Below are 20066 nucleotides of genomic sequence, written 5' to 3' on the forward strand. Positions count from 1 at the left end.
GAGAAGTGAAAGAAGGATACGCCACGCCCTTCCGTGTGTTGACCACGACTGATAATAATGGTATTCAAATAATAATTACCACACTCTTGAAAACAGCAGACGATAAAAATCCTTTTTAGGGTGATACACAGCCATGAAAGAAAGGTGTGTTTGAGCTACAAATATTTATTTTCCGTCTATCGTCAGATAATAATAAGCAAACACAGAATGGCTCGATATTGAGCGATAACGACCAGCAGTAAGCGTTTACTATAGTACACTATACGCACTAGTGAACACCAAAGTTACCATTACAAGTTACAGACGCATTTGAAATTGCGACCGTCGAATACAAATCGATTAGGATCTCTGGAGATTCATTGTGGTTCACAATTGTTATGTAAGCCAGTTCTGGTATTCGCATAGCTAACTATTATTGCGTGCAAACTGACCACGATTAAAATAACTGGAATACCGCTCTAATCTCACTGTTAGATGTTAAATTAAAAACTTTCGCGTGACCCATAATGTGCTCTTTATAAACGATTAGTTTTTATTGTCGTAATTATGTGCATGTAGGGGACATGTATTCATCTGTTAAGTATTTATATTTTCTTCATTTTCCGCCGTGTTCTCAACATGTGGAATAAAGTAAGATAATATACCTTTGGTTTATTGATTCATTAGTCCCATCGCTGCCAAGTTTCACCAGGTGCTGGTAAACTATAAATATTATAATGCACGGCCTGGAAAACGACACTCGCGCCATCTGCGTTGGTAGGTCTAGGTCGAGGTGACTAACGAATAAAATTAAACAGATGAGCAAACACTCGCTGGCCTACTGAAATACTCCATGAGATCATGTGAAAACTTATAAAGAAGCAAGAAACGAAGATATAAAATGAAAGCTCACCGGAATCAAGTTATATAGGTGAATTAAAACTAGAGAAGAGCTATTACACAAGTAGTCCAAAGCAATTTTAAAGCTAATTCCGATAGGTGTTTATCGTCAACGCAAATCCCTGCGATTTTCCAAGTAGTCAACTGAAACCATGTCTAATTAAACTCAGTTAATGGGTAAGATCAGTCACAGCCGCTTATAATTATAAAATAACAAGTTAATTGATTTCTTGATCGAGTTCTTTACGACCATATTGCGTTAAACTTGCTACCTATATGTGCCTTCCTTATTATTTGCTGTACACGGATTCATGACACTTATAATAATGATATTAAAGTTTATATTAAAGCTTCCTCAGCAATAAATTAATTTTCTCGTTCGTTTAGTATCAAAATTGAATCTGTTTAATTTCTAAAACGATAAGCTGATATGAAGAAAATCGCAGTATGCAATTATACGCGTATCAAGGATTATAATTATACAATCTTAGATAAGTTGTTTTTGGACATAGCGTTCAGGAAATTATGTTTGCTTTATGATAAAGTGCTTCATTGATCTTGATGCTTTCAAGGACGTTATAAAGAGTATTTTTAGTCGACACTGTCGCGTGAGTTATTTATATCATTTCCTATTTGGTGCAAGTGTTTGTGAATCAGTGAATTAATCCATAAATGATCAATGAAGCGTTATTTAGGAGAGCAAAATTCAATCGGTTTGTTGAGCTCCACTGAGCTGCAGTTAGTCACGAAGGAACCTCTGCTTCTTGTATGCATGTATGCACATTCCTACCCACTTGCAGCATTTAATGCATCGGCGAGTTCATTGTATCCGTAGTTAATCCATGGATATCAAACGGGTTAGCCTTGTTGTTTGTTGAAACTGCCTTTGTATGTAATGGGCTTTGATCTGCAAGGCACTTTAAAAAACCACGAGGACAATTTGCAAAATACAAAGTGAAATTAAGATTTAAAAAACGTATTTAATTCTGTAGCACAACACAGCTTTCTATTTGGGAAAGTCGTTAAGACTTTTTGGGAAAGTCAAATTGTCGAACTCGCAGATTTGTGAGAACAGAGACATGGAAGCAACGGGAACATACGAGTAAAATGGCGTTTCTCAGTTATGGGACATATTAATGAGGAGTTACATAATATTGATAATAACTTTATGAAACTGCAGGCAGATGTGCACGAGGAAGAGATAGATGCAAACGTGTCAAGTGGTCGCATGAGCGATGATGGGGCCTGACGTAAGACATTACATGACCAATAACTAATAATAGGTAACAGAATGCTGTCGAAACAATTTATTACAGGTAGTAGATAATAAAAGGAACACACTTTATAACGAGCTGAAAATATTGCGCACAGGAATGAAATTGTGCATTCCTTTTGTGAAAATCGTGAATGATTGGTAGGTACTTGGTTGAGTGTTTTAATTGTGTCTTCAGTTTAAGTGGTAGTTTACAGTAACGCTGTGCAAGTCATTGTATCTATAAATCTAAACCAACAGTTTAACAGCAGTCACTTACGATCACGTCAGTTTTTAAGTAAATCGTTCGTTTTTTTAGTCCAAGTTGTAAGGGATGAATGTTGAAATTAAATTGAACAAGCAAGATGAAGTTTTGGTAAAATAGCTACCAACCTAGTCCTGCATTATTAGTATTATTGGTAAAACTAGACCAAATAAATTATATTGATTACTTATATTATAATGCCCTAAATACACCATTAATATGGCCTCTAAAGTCAATCATAATTGAACAGCGAAACAGGCATAGCAACGAAAAAGACACATTCTAATCGGATCATTTGGAAATTAGGGGAGGCCTATATTCAGCAATGGACGTCTTGTGATGTGATGATGATAATGATGAAGAAGCCGGGAGAATAAAATAGTTCACAGCCAGCTTTCTTGCGTAACGTGAGTCATGAAGTAGTGACTTATAAGTGGCGACTCATTGATACAATTTAATGGCCGACGTCCGTCGTGAACAAGACTTTTATTTGTAGTGTATCTTGTAGCTGCCTGCCGTACTGTTCCTGTGAATCATCTCTCAAAGACTTCTTTTATAAGTGGAAGACTTATTTCCGTATTTTCATTTGCTTTTTATATATTTTTTTAACAACTATAATTTTGAAAAAAGAAAAGACTCATTAGAAAAGAATCAGTACAAAATAGTACTGATTCTTTTTTCAAAATTATAGTCTTTACAAATTGATAACATTATGAGTAAAAATTGTTATTGTTTTTTTATTGAATGTTATTATTATTTTTTATCTAAATTCTGTTCCTAAGTGTTGTACCAGTCGATATTTAAGCTATTCGTTTCTATTTGTGTATTTTTTACATTGCGAATGAATAATTTATTTACAAGACTGTAAAAAGTGATGAAAAGCTTCACGGTAGTTAAACTGCTGTAAAATAAATGTGCTTGTAGATATTGAGTTATAAATAAAAGATTGGTTTGTAATATAAACATTGGTTTTTTTGTATTTTGTTTAGACTTTAAAAGAAAGTGTGTTTCTTTGAATCAGTTTATCTTACACTGATAAGTAGATACTTTAAAACAAACCATCGAAAACAAAAATACCTACGTAATTTGCCCAACCGAGAGATAATTCAGAATAGACACGTTATTAGCATATTAGCATTATCAAAATTAAATGAATAATTATAATACATATTAGGATGAAAGCAAAAGATAATAATTAATTTTAGCAAATTGGGTCAGCCAGCTGTCAGCCATGAAACGTTATCGCTCCATTGGTCACATTTGTAATAATATTTAACGAAGATATTTTTAACCGAGTAGCCTTAATACATGTCCTATGGACACTCATCGATAACTATTTTTGTTAATGTTATTAACGTTAGTAAATAATACATTAATACGCAACGCAACGTCACGCCTGTTATTGTAGGGAGAGGTGAACATTACCGCACGTAATGCCGTTATACAATGTATTAAAACACAAATGGTGAAAAGTAGACGTGTAATTCATCAATACTAAAATAAAACCAAGCAACAACCAAGAATTGTATTGTGAACCTGAAAATGAGTATGGAGTTTCTGGCTCATTCTTTACCATAGGATTCTACACCTTGGAACGTGCAAATAGCTTCACTAGAGGACCGACTGACCGACCAATAGACATTTTTTTTTAATATTCCTGGTCAATTTGAAATAATTAATTTTGAATTTGGCGTTGAACAATTTTTAATACCTAAAGTAAAGTGATTTGAAAAGTATACCTAAACAAATGGTGTAATAGAAAACTTTAGATTATATAAGTACTAAATGAAACGTATACCGACTTCGTCCCCCATTACAATGATACCAAAAAACATAAAGAAAGTAGGAGTCACTGTAATTATGTATGTTCATACTATAAATGCTTAGTATTTAAACGCTGAACTTTTCCCTTAATCACAGGATCCAAAGGAAATGTCAAGAGAACCTCACATTACCGACAGTCGTGCTCTTTTAATTAATGGTCCAAGTTTCTGGAATTAGCAAACATATGTTATGGGTGCTTATGAGAATTATGAAAGTGAGGGAAACAGGTATGATGTAGTTATACTTATACGGGCTGTAGAAACGTTTTACAAGAATAACTTAAAGAAAAGTTGAAGGACGTTGCCCTGTAACAGTGTTTGTAAATGTATAAGTGAAAGATATTGCGAAGATGACGATTCAATCACGCAATGTCGAATTAATACAGTAGCTACTAATGCTAGAATGTACCTATTTGTTTTATAGTTTGTATGGTCTTGATCTATTTCTATCTATCAGTTCAGTATTAAAAACAACTTTTCTCAAAGAACGGGGTAAAACTGATCTCAATCTAAAATCAATGTTTGACACTGAATGTCTATCAAAAACCAAGGGTGATCTAGAGATTTTGGATAACCAATTCTAAGTTATTAAGTTTAGCCGTTGTAGGTTGGAATTAGTGGAAATATAAAATTGTCATTGGCACTTTTGCCTACCCCTAAATCGCCACATTACTAGGGTGCCAGTTTATTAAAAAGATGACTCAGACCTAGTGACGTTTACGGTTGAGTTAGTAACTAAAAGCGTTACGATTTTAATTAAACGCAACTTGACATACGGGTTACTTAAATTAGGGGTGTTAACGCATGAGTCATTCGGCGTCCTCAGTAGTCCTTTATCGTCCTAATTGCATAGACATTTGGAAAAAAAATTGATGACCCTATGCATTTGCAAAGAAAAAAGAAAATCATTGAAAATGGTAACCGATTTTATTCAAGGTTAAGAAAACATCTCGCTTTTTAAGTAAATATAGAGGTAATTAACCAAATCCAATTAGTTTGAATAACGTTTTTAATGAAGAAGCATCAGTTGAGAAGTTTCCACACGAAACAAATTATGCAGACAATGTAAACATGTCATTAGAAGCAAGCAATTCTGTAGGTGATGCAATTCATCATGGGAATCTTTATGATGTGCGTAGTTCCGATATAAAATTGTCGTTTTTGTGCATCTTCATGTATTTTGCACAAAAACCTTTAAATCTTGTATTGCCAGATGGATTTAGGATTTAGCTTCGACTAGTGGCTAAAACCAAAGTAGATGTTGGTAAATTGAAATAACTTGTTTTATCATGTCATGGATGCAGCACATGATTCACGGTGGTCGCAAATATATGTCAATTGATAGCTTTTATCATCACAGTCCAGGGTCCAACTACAATTGAATTTATAGAAAACAATATTTTAAAAGCATGCTCCAGATTCTAATGAATCAAATCAATCACTTCAATGAATAAATTAAAAAGAAAATACAACATTGATTATTAATTTGTGACATAACTGTTTCGGTTACGCTCTCATGGGAAAAGTGAAATGAATCGTCTTTAAAACGTAAAGCTGTATCGGAATATATCGAACTTTCGATCAGTTCGAAGGTACTAGCACTCTCAGTTTTACTTTTGTTCAACTGCCCGAGCACAAGACTGGTTTCACTTCGCTGATGTGCCCGGTTTTAAATCTAGCATAGATCAATTGTCTAGTGATTTGTAGCTTCGCAATTTATTTTGCATTTATTCTCACTGAACAAAGAAATTACATATTTTCCTCCATCTTCATTTTTGTAATGTCTTCAAACGTATTGCCTTCTCAGTTATGTCTGTTATCAATCATGTTGTTATTTCATTTCGTTTCGTTATCTAAATCTGGTGTTTCTTGTGACTCATACCGAAGTCTTTTCGTGACATTATTGTCATTATGTTTATGGACAAAGTTCTCTTCATCACCTGTTCTCAGCATGCCTTTATTTAGTTTGGTTGAAAGAGGTGCATGTCGTGAACTCATTATGACAACAAATTCGTGACATGTGTTTAAAAAAATGAAAAGGGAACTACAAGAAAGCATAAAGAATGATACCTCAAAGAAAATAAGGTAAAGTAAGGGGATTTATTTCACAAAACTTGCAAAAGATTTAGAGGAATTTTAGACGAACAATAACGAAATCGTAAATCCATTTAGGTTAACGTTTACTTGTAAACATAAGTATAAATATTAACAAAGACAAGTGAGTGATGAAGGACATTGGTCAATTGGACATAAAACTGGGAGGTGTTAAGTAACTTTTCGAATGACATTTAAGCATGAAGGTAGACAGACTTGTTACGATTTTATGTCCATTATCCAAACCCTACATTGGAACAAGCGCAAGTCCGAAAAGTGCAGACTAGACTGTACCTAGATAGATAGATCTTTGAATTATTATAATCGAACAGTTTAAGTAACCTTTTACAGTGATCCTAAGTAAAATTAATTAAGTACAAAAGTGGATAACAATTACAAAATACCAAATAAACAATCAAAGGTCATTACCGATAGCCTTAGCAATTATATTCATGAGTGGCAAGACGTTATCTAAAAACTGTTTACTCTGTAACACTGAGATCATCGCTCATTTGCTCTGTCAAATATGTTTTTAGCAAAAAGCAAATATTTCATAAGACATTGCTTGTTCAGCTACTTTGGTTTTTGGAGATAAATAATACGGCGGTTTTATAATAGCCATTAGGTATTTGATTGTTTGACTGTGCCACATTCCTCCTGTGTTATCCACTTGATCGAAGGAGAACCTTTTTTATCTGACACCTGGCCTTGAAAGGACCTGTTTGTTTTAAATATGCCGAGAGAGTAAAATAAACCTTTTAATTTATAGCCAGCATGAGTTTGAAAATTCGGATAAAAAGTGTAGAAAAGATTGAAGGAAGTCTCTTTAAGAAAAATCCAGAAGAAAAACTGACACCACAAAACCAATTGGCGACTAACAGTGGTTAATAAAACCATGATTATTATCGTTAAGTGCAATCAATAGGCACTTTAGTTGAATAGCAGGCGAAGTGAGTGCTCGTGACTTCCTCGACTGAACATATTTTCTAGACTGTATGTTGTTGAGTTGTCCCACAACTTTCGACCGTTTGTTATGTTAGCAGCATTGGCTTCGGATAAATGTTTCTAAGTTGGTAGTTTGTTTCTTTCAATTACATTCTGTCGGCTGGTGTCTTCGTAGTTGAAGGAAGTCCTAAAGATTAGAGATTGGTATTTGGAGATGAATCGCTAGTGATGGTTATCTTTATTCAATTTTCTATGTTGATAATGTAAACGAAATATTCTGTCGATTAAATGATTAAACATACAAAATGCATTACATTTAAAAAAGGCTTGTATAAACTTAAATAATTGAGATTGGTTCCCGGTAATCATGAATCAAAAATGTAAGGAGTTTGTCTTTTAACCTCTCTCTTGGTAGTCCTTATCTACTTCAATAGTTTTACAAGATACGCCCAAACCATTAATTGTTATCTCAATGATGTTTGTATTGCCTATATCTAATGGGCGTACAATTAATTTATTGCAGATATAAAGGTCAACGGCCGTCGCGTCGGCCGGCGCCCCAGTTATTGACGACAAAGTATTGGGTCGAGGTAGGTAACGTATTGTCCAACCGTGCCGGTGTTACCGGCGAATCGATATGCACTCGGCATGACACAGTATCGGTAACGGTCAACCGTAACCGTTGCGTACACTGATTGTTCCAATTGTTTTATTAATTACCCAGTCTGGCTATCATAACATTATCTATCAATTATTGCTAAGCTTTGTTCAAAACTGTTCGGAATGTAATGTAATATTCAAGTTTATCAAAACATTCTTTATAGTCAATGAAGCTATTGTTATATAGCTATCTATAATTAACGTTAAAGAAAAAACAAATGCAGGCAAAAATGTTAAAGATGTTGTTTTAGAAATTGATGAGATTGTTGGCATAGGCATAGACATTAAAGCCAACGACACTCCTTTTGTGCTATATTCCCATAAAGAGCTATACATATATGTCTAAAATACTTTAAATGTAAACGAATTCTAAATTAGAGATGATTAGAAAATTTCAGGTCAAACACCATTCATTAATCGCAATGCAGATAAATGGTGTCAGTTAGTGCGAAAACCATTTGAAGCTGGTCCGCTCATTCCAGCCATTTACTGCATTCTGACCAAAGATTTACGATATGAAATGCTTGGCGAAAGGGAATGCTGTATTGACTGGTTTATTTTTGAGATTATTGCTTGAGTCTTGCCGAATAAGAATGCTGTTGAAGCACTATTTCTTTACATTTACTACTACTAATAGAGCTTTAAAAGATATTAGAAACAAACAAACTAACTCAATTATTACAGACTATACTTTTAAAATTATGATCCATTAAAGTTCGTAATAACTATTTACCTTATTGTTAATTACCAGTTTCTGGGCCCATTTTTGGTCAAGTTATTATTTGCTTTTTCATAACTGTACCAAATTCATGGAAATTAAAGCCATGTTATTCGAATGTAGCTACAGGAATATTGGTAGTTTGTACAGGGAAGGAAATTTAAGAACCAAAAGTATCGTTTGCGCATTCCTAATGTGTTCTGGACGTGCATCGGCCATGACACAAATACAAAATTGGCGTTACATTAAACAAGTACGTTCCAGATAGAACTAAAATAACTTCGCCCCTGTTTGTCCAAAGTCCTTGCGAAATTTAGAAGGGATCAACATTTGCATGGTGTCCAACCAATTTGCATATTGTAGACAAATACATTTCCGACTAGATCACAACTTGTTTCCTTAGCTGAACACAAAATATTGTGGAATACCAAACGCAGTAATGGATCCAAAGTATTAATTAAAACAATCATTGTTTCTGTAACATCATTGTGGTCGTTTCTAGAGTAATTACGTGTAATAGAACATATTATGTAAATTGGAGCTAAATATGGTGACTTCGTAACATGCCAGGATGCCTTTCTCAACTGCTATGAGCCATAAATTAAATTAGAGTATTGTCTTGATGGCAGCCTCTCATTTACTAAGAATTGGTGTGAATGTTGTTTCTAAGCATCTTTTATCTGATTTCAATGGTGAAGCATTCTATTTTTCCTGCTTTTGTTAGCAGTTATGAGATTCAACTTCCAGTATTTCAATAGCTACTTATCTCGAATCAATTTTAGGAGTACCTACATCATGATATTCAGAGATACGCGGTGATAAATGCAATCTAAACTGTTGGAATTATTGATAAAATGTCGTAATCTGGAGGCAATCGATGATGGTGTATACTGTATAGTAAGGTAGGTACCACTAACTGTTATGAAGAGTTTGGTCGATGGAAGTAATGTTCTAAGTTGAAACGATCGCGTGACACTTGTGAACAAATCAAAGACCGCGATGGCACGAGCAGGTCGACAAACGACTGTTATTTAAGAAGGAACAACTTTTATTTTCTATTGTACAATCGTAGTATTTGTAGATAACGCAGACAGAACTACAGATGAAGATAGCGGTTACTATAGATAGGTAGGTATACCTATACTTTTTTACATTCAGATACGGAGTGTTGGTAAAATCTATTGAACGCAAAGCTAAGAAAAAAGTAATCACGGTCCATCAATATTGACTACTGCTTTTGCTGAATAAGACGTGAAACTTTTATTTGATAATTACTTTGATAGTTTTTGGGTCAGTAGACTGAATTGTGATTGTCCATGTTTGGTATTGTACGTTTAATTGTATCGGTTTTTCCTTGGTGATGATGTTACTGTAATATTACAATTAAATCCATGATTGACTTTAACCATGTTTATTAAAGTTACTTATTTTAGAATTGTCATTAGCTAGCTGTCCATAATTTTAAGGGAATACTTGACCGTACTTAATTGACATATACGCAATTGGAATAGGACATGAGTAATTCCTTTGTGAATCAATTGCCAGGAAAAACATGTGGTAAACGATGTTGGTCTTGACGTCATTATTGACGAACAACAGTGAATAGAATTCCATGGGACAAATAACCAATTCTATGATTAACCGAAACCATATTATACGACATACTTCATCTATTCTATTCAACAGCAAATTTTCTTTAAAGAAAGAATTCAATAACTTTATGTGGATATTTATAAACAATGCTCACTTGATCTGACAAATTGTCGCACCACTGATGCGCTGCTGTCTTCTTTCCACCGTTCAGGCCATTGGCCAGGTGAGGGGTCAGAGGTCCTCCGGTAAACAAGTCCTCTGTAAGACTTGCGTCGGAGGTGATCCTGCCTCTGACCTCCGGCGGTGGACCTTGTGGGCCCACGAAGTCAAATTGACCGTCCCACATATCGTACTCCAACTCCAAACTATCTTCCACTTCAATTGGTTCACCCATTGTACCTCTGGACCGATTAAAGAGGCCCGATTTAAACATTTAAAATACTGTCTTATTATCTTTGGATATTTTCCAGTATTGCACTCAACTAACTTAACTTACACATTAATTACACTAATTCATTAATTTTCACTTTGACTTTTATTAGATTAGAATAATTTCTTTCAAAATAAAGCTAGAACTCTAATGGCACACTTGATTAGTGATAGTTCTTGCGACTCTCCTGTTCTAATACAATTATGAAACTTCACATTCACGTAACACCACTTACAGGCAGTTAATCACAGCCCGTCACATTTTCTCATAGATGGCTTCACTACAATAACAAATGTAACGGATGGTCACTCTCTGGCCAATGTCAACACAGAAATCCTTTAATTGTCGTCGTAAACAAGTATCAAAATATCAGGCAACAGGAGACTCCGGCGAAGTCGATTCAAAATTTTCGACGGTTGCACTGACATCCTTTTTGAAACGGCGAATTGTAAGTAAACACGGTTAATAACTTTAGGATTTCTCTTAGAATGTATTTACGCGTTATCGGTATCGAAGTATTACAATCGGAACTTTTCGAAGCCGGCTGGTACGTGGTGTTGGCACAGTATCGCGCGGAGCACTAGCCGGCGCGCGGCGGCGGCGGGCGGCCGGCGCCCCACCCATTGACACGACATGATTATCAGCCGGCCGCCGAGCCACCGCTCCATACAAATAAACTTTATTCGCTCCCTGCACATATGCACAGCCGTCTGATACATAGTTCCGAGGCAATAACCCCTTTCATAAGCTCCCCCAGTCTGGTTGCATCTCGTAATTTTACGGGCGAGGGGCCATCATGATTGCGTCCGACTTTGCTGGATGGAGAACGATTGAATTCAACGAACGAACTTTCAAGACTTTGTTTTATTGCAAAATTATTCATAGAATCATTGCGACTCTCATTGTAGATAAATGTAACAACGTAAAACGTTATTGCAAATAATGAATAGATTTATATCTACATGGTGATATTGTAATAAATATAGTAAAAAGATATGAAATAATGTTAGAAACAGAATCTGATAATGATAAATTAAAAGCAGTGAAATTGAAGAAAGTTAATACTGAAAGTGAGAAGCGATATGATAGAAAAAACGTGAAATCATTAAGTGGAGCCTGTAGATGTACCGGCTCTTGCAAGCCGCAATCATGGAATGGCGATGCATTTGTATTTTACTTGATGCCTATTTGATTACTTAAACGGTCTAACTCTAGACATTCCGACATTTGATATAGAAGATAATGAGTGTGCGAAAACCCACAAATTTACTTTTAATACTGACTCTAGTAGACCTATAAGTAAACTTGACGTAAAATAAAAGTTTAATAAAGCTCGAGAAGACAAATTGCAAAATGACGATCTACTTTTGTAAAAAGATGATGATAGAGATAGTGGTAAAAAATAACAAAATGAATGAGTTATTTAATAGAATACAGAATTGAGGCTATTGTGCACACCGTGTGAAATTCGTGGTCGGAAGTTTGAATTGGATACCATTGCCGAGTCTATTTAACGGATGAAAAAAACTGTGAAGTGATAATTTAATCTTCACAGAAATTATGAAGTATTGTTTTAAGATTCAAATAAAATGTAGTTAAAGTTCTTAAAAACCTTTAGGAGAGAAAGGGAAATGATTTAAAAAAGTACCAAAAGCAATAATTACACATGTAATAAAAGGCACGGACGAGTAACAAGATTGTGTGGATCAATTGGATCCGTTTGTTGTACAGGATGCACGTGTTATCTCAGTTGCCCGTTGTTTAAATTTCGCTCTGCATTCGATCGAAACTGGTTGAGCAGTTTTGAAAATAGAACAACAAGAATTGTTGCCTTTCGAGGCCTTCGTGTCGAGACGAGATTCTTGCCCTCATAATACTATTACTATTATGACCTAGTAAAATGTAACAACTACAAACAATACCAGAAAAATTACAATTCGTAATAATACGATTTACTTTATAGGTTGTAACAATACCTACCCCTTACGTAACAACTAGATTAAAAAACTTAATTAAACTTGACGAAACACGCACTATTAGGCACGCCGTCACGGGCTTTCAAATGCCAAACAAAGGGATAAAAATATTCTCACAATGAAATAAATAAAAAATCAACAATTGACGGAACAATGCGATCTCATACATTTTAATAGAGTTCATACGAGCATAGCAAATAGTGGGGCTGGTTGCAAACTAACGTCAATCAGCTATGGAGCGGTGCTGGCACAAAAACTTCAGCAGGACTAGCTAGTAGCTGTAATAACAGCTTTGGAGAATTTCTCACTTTCTCTAATGATACTTCACGAAGCTTTATTAATACTAACGGTAATACTGAAATGCATTAAAATAAGTGAAATTCTGAAGACTTTATCGATAATTACAAGTTTATTAAAAGAAATAAATGCATGGTACCGATGCGTGTACATTGTTCAGTTTAATAGTGGTTAATGATTTTACGATTGTCATGATTCAATTAGCTTTACTGCTAGACTTGCTATAAATTTTGTACCTTGTGTAAGAAGTGAGAGATATTACATGATATGACAAGGACAATGTAGATGTATTTACTGTCTGTGATGAATTGTATAGATTCCATTGCTCTGGTTTTTTCTTTCGCACACATGACTTACTTGTTTACAATCATGGCCCAAGAATGGCCCATATTGTCACACGAAGTTTCCCTAGCATCGAGGAAATGTCTTCAGGAAAAACACAACCTCAATAAAAGTAGTTTTAGATATTTTTCAAAATACAAAAATGTTTGTTAAACTAGGTTGATTCTAATGATTCACTTAAAGATAACGTAAGGAAAGGAGTGACAAAGTTTCGGTGAATAGAATGTGAATAAGAATTTTAAGATAAGAAATATAGGCTTGTTTTATTTCAAACAATAGTTAGTGACGGATTACTAGTTTACTACTTCTAACCAATGAACACGCAAATTTTCTTTGCCAACTTTTAATTAGTGTTTTTGTCGCATTGCCGCATTTGTGCATGGGAAATTTTTATGCATGTATGTATGTATGTGAATAGATTAATTACAATTATTATCAAGAATTTTCTCTTTCATATTTCCGTGTAATTTTCTTTGTTTATTACATGTCATTATCGTATTTTGTTTGTTTGTATTCGCAAACTATGATAATGTCCAACTTTATGTTTGAGTTTTTATAGTTTCGTTGTTTACTCATTTACTCGTATTCTCTTATGATAGTCGTAAACAATTGTTACTATAAGAATCCAAATATAATTATGTATCTACATTCCATTAAACAATTGTTACTATAAGAATGTAAATATAGGTATACTTATGTTCATAAAACTTGGTTCTTACATTAAGGCTGTCAATCATTTGTGTAAAAATTACTATATCAAGTACCTATTCATTAGTTTTCAACAAAAAACGGTGTCATTGTACATCAGTATTCATGGCTGATGGTATAAGTTCGTTTATCGGTGCTTCTCATGCAACATTTTGGATTCATTCGGAATTCCCCATTACTCATTTATTAAAAGATTAGTGAGGAGCTTAGGGGAACAGACGGAGGGTGGAAAATAATGGGATTGTTGCCGTTGCTGCACTAGTTTTTATCGTCTATTTCACGCGAATATTTGGAACAAAACTTTTATATTTAGGGTTTTGGATTACAAACAGTCGCATCTAAAGTCTGATTGAAATCTTTGAACTAGAAATGTTCTAAATAAAACCTAAATATAGAATTAGACGCTGGTTGTGTTATATTTAACACTGTAACTATTAATACTGCAGATAAAGATGTAGTAGATGTTAATGACATAATAATAGCAGCGAATAGTTCTTGCTTGTTTCCGCACTCGGTGCCGCTTGGACGCATGCACCTGACCTCGGAACAGTTCAAGGTCCTTTAAAATAAATAAAAGACAGCCGTGTTGATGAAGAGCATAGCTAATATAATAAATACAATAGAGAAAAAAGAAAAAGCAAGCGTTACAATATTTTCTTAAATAATGGAATTTAGTGAGAAGATGCAATTGAAGATGGCAAAGATACAGTTAAATAGGATGTTACGTAAGACGTGAAAGCCATTAATCTAATTTACAATAATGAAGCATTCTTCTCAATTACCGTTAACAATAAAATATTCAAGGAACTGCCTATAACTGTCGCAGCTAGTGGCAATCTATTTAAAGCTATCACATCATATATAAACACGGGACTATTCTAACACTATGACAAGTATCTAAATGTGGGCTTTGGTCATAAAATTGTAACAACAAGACTGTCTTCTAAATTACCTTTGTAATGTATTGTTTTATTGTCGGCCATGATGTCTAATATGTTAGCACAATCAACGTTTTTACCGTTAAATTAATTCTTTCGATATGGTTTTATTTGTAAAGTGAAATATTTCATCGTTAATTTAGACAGGCAAACTTCTACTTCTCGTCTATTACTCTCAATTGTTCCCTGTATTTAATTTGAGTCCATTCACAATTGATGATAGTTAATTGGTCTTCATAAAAACATAATTGGGAACACCCGATAAGTGCATGATCAATAAAAAACTCTGAAATTGCACTTGAATGCAGTTTCCGGACAAAAACTGGGACATTGTTTTGGCGGTAGCGAAGCAAACTGTTTTGCTACTTTGTGTGAATTGTTTGCCAGACTTGGCGTGTCTTGCTTAGTTACGGCAAGTTCCCGGATTCACTACACAAGTGTCATCTCACGGTATAATTATTGCAGTAATAACGATTGTTACTAGATATCTGGTCTAGATCTGTACCACATATAACACGTTCGCGCCGTAAGTTGATCTTTTCGCCCTAAAAACGGAATCAATTGCTTTCCTACCTCTGTCTTCGTGTGCCCCAGATCTGTGACGTGGCCCCCGTCCCGAGTTTTATTTAGTTTTCTGCGAATTCTTACCCGAACTTTTTACTTTTAAACTTTTCTGGAAATGTAGTTGTTGTTCCAAAGGTGCTGTCTGTTCACACGGCTAGATGAATGTTCCGCGATCGCAAACCTTTGATTATATTACAGCATCGTATTACAAATGAGGCGTTCTCCGACGTAGAACATAAATTTCAATTAAGTCAAATTAGGATCTCCTTAACTCGATATAGCGTAGGACGCGTTATTTATTCGTGTTAAGTATTTTTAAGTAGTTGGCTAGAGTTTTAACGTTTTCGTTGAAGAAATTTACACAGAAAAAGATATTAAACGAAGGAAATGAGTGGAGGACACGCGATAAGAAAATAAGTTACATCAAGTTGAACGGAAACCGATACTCGAGTACGTACAAAATGGTGTTGAATAATTACGTGGATGAGGATGACGAAAATGAGAACTCACTTACTCAATGAAACTTGCTGATAACCCGACAAATTAATTGGGCTGACACGTTGGCGTAGTACCTATGTAAACAACGTGATAACTGACTGTTGAGCACGAGGTGTAGAAGACGTATGTTGTATTGTGTTGATAGCAATATTGAAACTAGAATTGCACCTGTCGTTTGACAGTACAATTATTCTATTGCACGAGGCTAACAAAATAACAGGCAAAAACTATGTTCTGTCGTATTAGTTAAACAACAGGAAAAAAATATGACTATGATGTTATGACGACAAATTAATTAGGGATAAACGGTGTCATGTACTATTGTAGCAACATTACTAACGCGTAATTACTAATATATGTGTAAGAATCTCGTCATCTGCAGACAATATGTTTGTATTTCACACGCGTTCATTCGCACCACTTTCCGTTTCACACATATACTATGTTTCTGTAACGTATAATACAACTAGAGTTAGATAATACGCCTCTTTACTGTCATACTCCTCTTGTTCCAAACTGATGTTTCGTGATAACTTTGATAGATTGCCCAGATAACCATCGGTATGTTTTAAGTCTTAAAATATCGCTCGCAATTACGCAATGGTAACGTATACTCGTTAGAAATGAAGTAATTAATATCTAAGCAAGTTGTAAACTGTGTTAATGTGTGATGGGTGTTTGAGATGCGGAAATTATTTTTTAAAGTATTATGTGGTTATGATGAGACAAGTTTATCTGTCTCTGGGAAGTTAGTGAAAACAGTCGTAATAAACCAGAGAAGGTTTGTTTCTACTATCGTATTGGCTGGAAATAATAATTGTGCTTTCGATAGTATTGATCTCGAAACTCGTCAAACACTAGGAAAAGTAAATTGGAATCGAGCTGACCAGAAATCTACAGGAGTTTGAAAATTGATCGTATACCAGTTTCCTTTTGCATACGTGACTGCTGACTTGTTCGCGCTGAGTTCCAGCAAAATTCCTGTATCAGTTGAACAGTTTCTCCATTCAAAATCTCCAGTAGCTTAGTGTTGATTGTATGCAGTACGTGACAATGGACTCGCCCACTACTTATTACACGAGACTAATTACGTAAAACGGAAATTGAGGTAACCAGACACCTGTATCTGTCTGTCTTTTTGGAGAAGTACATGATGGTATAGATGTAGAAAACGTTAGTCAGTCAGATGAACATAATCTATTATTTTAGCAACATGCATGAGTAAAAGCAGATAGATTTTATTAATGTCCGGAAAACACTGGTTTATATGCTAGTTTATCAAAGAAAGATTACTTGGGAAAGCCCAAATAATCTTTTTTAAAAGATATTGAACTTAATTCCCAAAAGCAATAAGTTTAAAATCTAACTAAGAAATACAGATTAGGGTAGCTTCAAGTACTGTTATCTACCTCTTCTCAATAGTATAGAATTTACGCGAATCAGCAAAAATATAGACAAGCCCGTGTCAACACAATCACGCGAGATATTTCGCTAGGTTCCTGTTATCCTTGGCACGGTTCTGGACCACCCACGTAGCCTCCCACTGCACGCGAGAAATATACTCGCAGCCATTGTTTCGTACTTGAATACTAAGCAGATTTAGACCGTTTAGGTACGCTAGTAGAACTTACGAAGCAGGTTTTGTGAAATCTGAAGCGAGATTTTATGGTGACTTTCATGGTGTGTAGGTGTTTGATAGCCATTTAAAAGGCTTGATTACTTTAAAAAAATAACTAAATTATAATGGTATATTCATAGATAGTTTACTCAATGTTTATCTTTATGTTTGTATTATACAAATTTGATATTGGTCCAAGATTATTACCCTGTGGCACGCCAATTTTTTTTTTGTAGCGTAACTTTAAGTACCAGTTTTTCGGGTACTGTTTTAATAAATATCGTGATTGTTACTTGATATTAATGTAAATGAATGCGATCACGGTTCATAAAGCTTGACATAACAGTGCATTGTCCGAGTCTGTTGCTTCGAACTGGTCGGATAGTGGACACTTGACCTGCATGTTTATCACGCTCCGACCACGCTCACGTTCCGCGCTTAGCAATGTTTGTAGAGAAACTTTACTGAGTAAATGTCATCGATTCAAGAAAATAATAGTGATTTAGAAAACATCAACTACGAAGGGCTTTTGATAATGACCACATTGCATTAACTAGGAAATGAGGGAAATCAAGTGCAGAGATAACATGAAAAACAATCAGTAAGAGATACGAAGAAGATGGTACTTGATACAGAATGAGATGAAAATATAGAACATAAATAAAAACATACTTTGATATACACAGAAGGAGATAGGAAAGGAACTCTTCTTACTAAAGATATTGAATATATTCAGTATACTACAAGTCTTTATATTATTGATCTTGAGCATTTAAGTATGTATATTGAACCCAACAGATGTGACCTTTTCCAATGAGACTCAGATACACATGAGACCACGGAAATATAAAAACAAGTAACTTTATCTTCATTTTAAAAGAGTTCAGTGTTAAAATTCAGATTTATCTGTAGCTGGCCTTTAACAATAATAGCCACTGTTATCATGGTGCGCGTGAGTTTGACGTGCGTGATCATACTCGATCATTCTTCTTTATACAAACAAAAGATTAACTCAGTTCCGAGGTGAATCTGTTGACTAGGTTTATGAAGATATATTAAAATTTTTGTTATGAGTAACATTTAAAAAAAGTGTCGCAGTAAAGTATTGATGTCCAGATGTGACTTACCAGTAGAGCTTGCTGCTGTTATGGTGGTCTTGTTGTTAAAGAGTTTAAATTTTTAAAGTCATATATTGATATCTATCTAGATGCAGCAGTTGTGTTTGATTGAGGAAATACTCAGTTTATGGCTATAAAGTGAGCCCTTGATAGAGAAATTCATAAGGAATAGTGATTTTATGCAACAATTGGATGAAAATGAGGTAACTGTAGCAGCTGCAAAAATATACTCAAATAAATCTGAGAATGCTTAAGCAGATAAATAGAATCAAGATACGGGACAGCCAACATCCACACTCAAATAGAGTAGCGTAGGCTTAAATGGAATTGATAATAGTCCCCTCGTACAAGACCAGTAGATATTATGCAAAATTCAATGGCGTACAGTTTCTCCAAGACTTATTGTCTGGTGTATTACGAGACATACTATGAAAGCCACCTGTCCAAAAGGATTAAGACCTTAATATTTAGAAAATAGGGTTTGAAACGGCTTGTTGTTAACAGCAGTTTGTTGAGGCTTGAAATTGAATGGTACACTCGCCTACGTTCGAGCTCATTTTGCAGAATCCCTTGTGTCCATGTCCATGTTTTGTTCATCAACGTTAGGGAGACAGGAGACGTGTACATGATCTTTCTCATTTTCATCTTTATTATCAAAGTATTTAGGGTGCTTTTCTTTTGTTTTTTCGACTGCTGTTAGGACGTTATTGATGTGAAATGTTTTGAGCTAGTACAAAGGTTTGTATTTATTAAAAAAATATAGTAAGTAAAGCTAGTTTTGCGTTGCGAATCGATGAGTGACAAGTTTGGTATGCTACGGTTATCAGACATAGTTCACTAGATAACAGGTAGGTAAGTACATATACTAAAAGGTATTGTTTGTAGAAACTGTTTAGGTAACGCCTTGGTATGTTATGTAATACATATAATATATGTTATTTAATTCTAAAGCTTTATGAAGATTAAATAGTATTTTTAATGCTACGGGGTGTTATGTAGGCTTGATTAGTAAGAGTGATTCTGAATACAATTTTCAATTCGAAATATTCGTTTTAATATGGGATTGGAAATAGATTGAATCGCCAATCTTGAACCACATATGTAATAGAGTTAACGAGTTTTGATGATATTGAATAATATTATAAGACGCATTTAATGGAATTATCTAGAAGATTAGATAATATTTAAAAATGATACAGGAAAGCGAATTGAGTCATACAGTATCATACATATCCTGCTAGTCAAGTTTATGTTTACATCGACGCCATATTTGGCTGCAAAAGCTCATATCTGTTTAATATTTACACAAGGATTCTAATTTTAAATTAATCATATATCGCTTCGGCGG

At 34.6% G+C, this 20066-nt stretch overlaps 1 protein-coding gene across 4 annotated transcripts in view; it reads right to left on the reverse strand.

The window, feature by feature from the left end:
- Positions 1–20066, reverse strand: part of LOC118272334 (rab11 family-interacting protein 4A) — an 87410-nt gene that overhangs the window by 6581 nt on the left and 60763 nt on the right. The window lies entirely within an intron of this gene.

Source organism: Spodoptera frugiperda, chromosome 4 (assembly GCF_023101765.2).
Source record: "Spodoptera frugiperda isolate SF20-4 chromosome 4, AGI-APGP_CSIRO_Sfru_2.0, whole genome shotgun sequence".
Classification (NCBI taxonomy): domain Eukaryota; kingdom Metazoa; phylum Arthropoda; class Insecta; order Lepidoptera; family Noctuidae; genus Spodoptera; species Spodoptera frugiperda.